The sequence below is a fragment of the Papio anubis genome, chromosome X (genome assembly GCF_008728515.1).
Source record: "Papio anubis isolate 15944 chromosome X, Panubis1.0, whole genome shotgun sequence".
NCBI lineage: Eukaryota > Metazoa > Chordata > Mammalia > Primates > Cercopithecidae > Papio > Papio anubis.
Genome location: NC_044996.1, coordinates 39,067,924 through 39,075,133, shown reverse-complemented (window position 1 = coordinate 39,075,133; position 7,210 = coordinate 39,067,924).

Sequence of the window (7,210 nt, the reverse complement as noted above, 5' to 3'; positions counted from 1 at the left end):
GAGCATTTTATTCTGTGTAAAACCCTCCACAATGTTCACCAGTATAAATGATCACTAATAGTAGTTATTGTGATAGTCACTAGATGGCAGCTTTAAAATGTGTGTTGCCTGAAATTAAAAGTGGCCACAGAAGGGAGTCTCTATATGAAGTATTAGAATTCTACCTCAATCACAATTCTTATGATTGCTCAACAATAAAACAAATATTAATGTGGTATAGTTCGTTTAACGTCCTCCAGTTTTCTTTTAGAAATATTTTTATAGATTTTTTTTTTGCTTTAAGCTATGATTTTTTAATATACTCATCACACAACTATCGCTTTGCATCTACCAGACTTGAGACTGAAACGCAGTTATTTTTTCCAATAACGCTGTAGCCTAATGAAAACTTGGCACATCATACATCTTTCAGGTCCCTGTTAATTGTTAACTTCTTGAAGAAACCACATTTGACCAACCAATCAAAATTAAACTTCGATAGCTCCCTGCCCCTTCCCATCTTAGCACTGGTCATAACCTCCAACAATATGGAATTGGTGTAATTATTTCTATAAGGCCTTTATTCTTCATACAAAAAGGATTGGTGTCAATATTGCCTAACACCATGTCACCAGCACCTAGCACAATGCCTGACACACGGAAGGCCCTCAGTTACGGTTTATTTGATAAATTAATGATGAATATCAGTATGAATTATTTTCTTTATTCCTCATTAAGTGTATTTTGTTAGAGACCTTGTTAACATGTAGGTTCATGTGAACTTTTTCTTACAGAGTGCCACGGCTAACGTGTCATCTCTGTCATTCACGTTACTGCCAATTTAATGGAAAGCAACCACACATAGTTATACTTTGAAAGTCTACCACTACAACTTCACAATGACAATGTTGATTTTGAAAAACCTTTCCAAAACTATAATTTTTATGGAAGAGGAGAAGAAATATGAAGCTGCTAGGCAATGTGTTCTTTCTTGCATCTGTATTTCTTATGATCATATGATTTTATATGACTGCCAGTTTCCTCATTAACATCAAAAATTGCTACCACAGGTATTAGCCTATTGCATTTCTTTTGATTCAGTTATAATATTTTTTGGCAAGGAAGGCATGAGTGTACAGATTTGAAAGAAAATATGAGCATAATAAATAGATCTCTTCATTTCATTCTAGCGGTTTGTATTGGCAGGTGATTTTGTACTCATTCATGTTCTTTTTCTTCTGTAATAACATAATTAGTGTAATGAAGCATTGAGTTATCCCTTAAAGTAGAATATGAATGATGCCTAACTGTAAATAGGGCTCACATGCCACTCAAAATCATTATGAATAGATGTGAAGGCACATAATTCCACCTGCCTTAATAAAAATATTAATTTAACTTACAAAATGTATGACCTCCAATAAAAAAGCATTATATCATGTTCTAAAGTTTGATGGAGATAATGCACCTTCCCTAATTCACTGGCTCTTCATTTTATTATTGTTATTTTGTTGAATAACAAATACAATGCTGAAAGAGAAGCCTCAAGGATGTTTTGCTGATGGGATTTGAATCAATATAATGGCTTTAAATGAATCTGACATGCTCATTTGTCCCACATCTACTTCTCCTGATTTTTCTGAACTTAAAAGTAAAAACGACCCAGGTATTTGATTGTTTTATGTTCATTTCAAGACTTAAGAGTAAAAAAAATATGGTCTATAAAAATAGATTTGCATAAATACAATCTGCAGTCGGCTTCATTCTCTTTTTGTAATGGGTTGGATCGTAGCACCATGTTCAGCTAAAATCTATTGCTTTTGGTAATCCAGTCAAGAGAGAAGTAGTAACCAACAATTACATATACATGACATATAATTTTATAAAATGAAAATACTACATGGTAATAGTTTAATGAATTACTTAAAAAAATTTAAGATTGTAAGGTTTGTCCAGATTTTTTTCCTGTAGTTTATTAAAAATAATGCAACAAAACAAAAAATTTCAATTACTATTGCATAAAGAGAGCAATTATAATCTGTCAATGACTACCAGCCAGCCATCTTAACATCAACTCAGAAAAAAATTCTAAAAACAAATTATTCTTATAACTTCAAGTAAAAAAATTCAAGAACTATTTTAAGTGCATACTATTTGTCTGCTTAGACAATGGTAAAATGATAGGAACTTCTTAAAGGAATTTCTATTCAAAATATCATTGCAGATACTTAGATTAAATCAAGCTGGACATGGTGGCACATGCCTGTAGTCCCAGCTACTTGAGAGACAGAGGTAAGAGGATGGCTTGAGCCCAGGAGATCAAGACTGCAGAGAGCTTTGATGGCACCATCGCACTCCAGCCTTTCTCAAAAATAAATACACAAATAAAATAAAAATTTTAAAAACCATGTTTATAAAGATGTATTACAAGCTCATTATTTAAATGAGACTATAAAACCTAAAGATGTAAACATCACTTTAAAAGCCTTCCTACTTTTTTCTTGACTGATTTGCCAAAAGCTGCAGATTTTAGCTGAGGATGGTGCTACAATTCAGCTTCTTTTAAAGATGAAGGTGACTAGAGAGGGTATTTATGCTGAACCTGTGACCAAAGAGCTATTTCTTCACTGTAAGAGATAATTTCTCCTTTTACAGGCCATTTATTCCATATTGCAATTTATGACTTAAGTAAGTGACTCTGTTTCTTTCCCTCTTCTTGTAAATTCTCAGAGTGGTTGTCAGTCCTTCTCATTTGAATATCATGGAAACTCTACCATTTCAATTTTAGTCCAGTGCGAATACAGTCGATTCAGTCCTTCTGATTTCAACTTTGCCTTTTATTCAAGGTAATACTATTTAGAAAAATGTATTATAAGCAGTTTTACTTGGTTTGCCTCCCACTGTTATAGAAGCCAAAGTAAAAAATCCAGTTAAAATAAATTTTTTCTGAGAGTTGTTTTGTTAAAAATATATTTTATCAGAGTTGCATTTTTTTTTTTTTTTTTTTTTTTTTTTTTTGAGACTGAGTCTGGCTCTGTCGCCCAGGCTGGAGTGCGGTGGCCGGATCTCAGCTCACTGCAAGCTCCGCCTCCCGGGTTCACGCCATTCTCCTGCCTCAGCCTCCCGAGTAGCTGGGACCACAGGCGCCCGCCACTTCGCCCGGCTAGTTTTTTGTATTTTTTAGTAGAGACGGGGTTTCACCGTGTTAGCCAGGATGGTCTCGATCTCCTGACCTCGTGATCCGCCCGTCTCGGCCTCCCAAAGTGCTGGGATTACAGGCTTGAGCCACCGCGCCCGGCCAGAGTTGCATATTAATAAAGTAATCAATGTTAACTGTTTTCATAACCAGTCATGTCACTGTGAACATAATCTCAAAATAATCAGATAATTCTACTGGCTAATTTTATAAAATTCACTTACTCATAAAATCAACATACTCCTTTATTTTAGCATTTGCTAATCATGTAGATTTTTAAGAGCAATTTCACATACTATCAACTTTTTGGCCACATATCAGATTAAACAAAGGCACAGAAAGATTAAATGAGTTACCCAAATATCATAGCTAAGAAGTGAAAGTTGGACTCAATTTTCTGTCTTTGGACCCCAAAGTTCTATGCTCCTTCAAATGCAGCATACTTATGTCTTCCATTAATGACAATTAAAGTCAACTTATTCCATTACTGTATGCATTTTAACCCGAAGGTTTAGAGACACAGTGTTGGTTTCCTGACTCAAAAGTTTTAGTATTGGCCTGGGGTGGTGGGTCACACCTGTAAATCTCAGCACAATTTTTGGAAGGCCAAGATGGGAGGCTTGCTTGAGGCCAGGAGTTCAAGACCAGCCTAGGCTACATAAGAAGACTCTGTAGCTAAAAAATTTTTTTAAAAAAAATCAGCCAGGCATAGTGATTCCTGCCTTCAGTCCTACCTACTAGGGAGGCTGAGGTGGGAGAATTGCTTGAGCCCAGGAATTCGAGGTTACAGTGAGTTATGATTGTGCCACTGCACTCCAGCTTGGGCGACCGAGAGAGACACTACATTTTTAAAAATTTTATTATTATTCAGCTTCATATGTAATGGACCAAAGACTTTCTCTGGTTACTTAACTATATGGCCTAGAGAGAAAAGGCATTCTTTGGCAAATCTTAAATGATAGTCGAATATATTATTACTTCGAAAATGTCAAGGCTTTCAAAACAACTAGTACAATTAAACAGTATTAGCAATATCAAAGGCAGTGCTATCTTGTGAATAACTTAGGTTGATCATAGTGAGCCACAGCTAAAAGCTATCTCCCATTATTAGAATGTACCCATAAATGTATTCTTCCACCTTTTTTAGATTTTCCTTTATAAAAGTCATTTCTGTGTTGTTGGATGCAGAGATACTCTTAATTGCTATTTCTTTCTTGTTAATTTTGGCTTTCTTTTATCATTAATAAGCATCTTTCTTTTCAACTCTTATTTTTTAACTTCAAATTTATTTTGTCAGATATCAAGATTGCTATTTGAAACCTCCCTAGTCGATTATTATTCTGTCCAGAATTTTGTAAATTATATGAAATTCACAAACTATAGTAAAATAATGATCTAGGAATATTGGTTGATGGGATTATCTCTGTACTGCTTGTTTGAATAGAAAACTGGTATGTTTTTCTACAGAACAAAATTGCCATCTTTAAATTCTTACTCTGGTCATGGAAGTGTTAATTGTATCTAAAAATCACTTTGTTCCACTGCTATTGTTGTGAATAAATTAAACGATCAAGAAAGCAACTGTGAGATTTAACAAAGTTTTTGCATAAACAACTTATGTTTGAGAGTAGTCCTGCCAGCATATTCCTGCCAGAATTTGCCCTTGGAACAGCAGACATAACATAACCATGTGGTGCTTCCAGACATCCAGGATTTAATACCGATTTTAGGACAACGATTTCTTTGCCTTTCTTCCTTCTGTTATCTTCTTCCTTCTTTCCTTTTCTTATTACTCTTCTCCTTCATTTGTTCCTTTCTTCATGTCTGCCTTTCTGCCTGAGTTCCTTCTTTGAATATTTGCAGAGCCAAGTGTTCAGAACTGCATTCCAAAGTAGCTTTCTACTGCATTTAATTTTGTAGTCTATGACTTTTCCTTCATTTTCTTTCACTTAAAGAGAGGCGATGAGACAATGGTACTAACAGTTATGCATAAACTAGTGAGACACTGATCATCCGTGACTCTTTGGGCTTTTTGCTCTCAGCAAGGCTCAGAATCAAAGGACTGGAAAAGAAACAGGAGACTGGCTTCTAATCTTGGCACTGACAAAAATTAACATAAGGACGTTGAACAAGTCATTTATCTCTTCTGGATCAGATTCCTTAACTATTAAAACAGAAAGTCGGAACTTTGCATGGTGGCATGTGCCTGTGGTCCCAGCTCCTCAGGAAGCTGAGATGGGAGAATGGCTTGAGCTCAGGAGTTCAATACCAATTGAGGCAACATAGTGCGACCTCTTCTCTAAACAGCAAAACTACACAAAGCAACAGAAAGTTGGATGGTCTTCAAGTACCCCTTTCAATACTGCTCATGAGAGTATGCTTATTAGACATAGAGATTGGCAGGTACACTGTTTAATGTGGAAAATTCTATAGTTTCTTATAAAAATAAAAGAACCACTATAAGAGAGAGTGATCAGGAGTGAAAAAATACAGATACTGGAGTGCAACACATCTAAAATTGAATCCTGCTCTATAACTTATTAGTTGTGTGTGGTAATTCAACATCTCATTTTATCTTTTAATCTGGTATTGCATTGTTTTCATAGTAAAGATTAAATGAGAAAAAAATAGAGTATTTCTCACATCACTTGGCATATAATAATAAATCAGCAAATGGAAACAATATTATGTATCTGTTTTTAATCGTTTTTCTTGTTGAGGCATTTCCACAGGAATAGCTCAATTGAGAAGCTTTTTATTCTTTTTTCTATTTATCTTAGGGCAACAGATGGTGGCTTAGACAGTAACACTTCCCAGGGTATATCACAATGACAGATTCAGTGACATGAACTTTGTGAAGTCCTCTGCTAATAGCTTCTCTACTGCCAGCATGCAAGGTATCAAGCCAAAAGGTGTGTAGGAGGCTAATGACTACGTTTCCACAAATATTGGCATGAGCTGGATACCTGATTCATGAGAGCAACTTCCCAATTTTTGGCAAGTTACCTGTGAAGACCATTTAGAATAATTTCTGGCTTTCTCTGAGTAGCAAGTGTTTTATGGAACCTGTAGAATTTTTCAAGCCTACCTAAAGTATAGGCAATATAATATGATTGGCTAGATTGTCTATGGAGGCACTATATTGCTAATTCTTTTATCTTTGGCTTTCATTTTACTTAGTTGCTTGCATATACGGATGGTTTTAATTTGGACCAAAATATTTTAGTAATTTAAAATAAGACTTTAAAACTTGAGGAATCTTTCATGATACAATAACAACTGATTTTGTTTCAGTGCCCCAACACCAGCAGATGGTAGAAAAAATTAAGTATGAATAGAGAATAGTAGTGAATCTATAATCACAAATATGTTAGGCAGTAACCTTAAAGATTGAGATAGTTTGCTAAAGTAGCTTGCATAACTTTCATTATTTTACTTATAGAGCAGATATATAAAATCTTGAAAACATTTAAAAATTATACTAATTTATTTTACCATAAATTCTTACTTAAAAAAAAATTGATAATGAATGGAGAGAACAAGAATGTAACCTCTACATGGGCAGAGGTCTTTGCTTTATTCACTCGTATATCCCTAGTATCTAGAACATTAGAAAGCACATACTTGGCATTAAATAAATGCATTGAATAAATGAACAATGCCTCGATGAAAACATAAACTCTTTGCTAATACTGCCTTCCTAAATGTGCTTTTTTAAAAAATCACTTAAACATGCTTTCAGAATCTAAATACTGCCATTTATTAGAAAAAAATAGCTTAACCTCTTTGAACTTCACTATTTCTTTTTCTGTAATATGCATTTCCGTTAACACGAGGTAAAACTAACTTTTATCACAGTGCCTGGAACAAAGTAGGTGGTCATTAACTGTTTGTGAATTTTGTTTCATAAACACAATACCTGCATTTTAAAAACTAGGGTCACATAACTTTAACCTAGAAATTGTTATTTATAAAAGAAGATTTATATCAATTATTTATATCAATAAAAAAATCATATCAGTTGTTATTTACAAA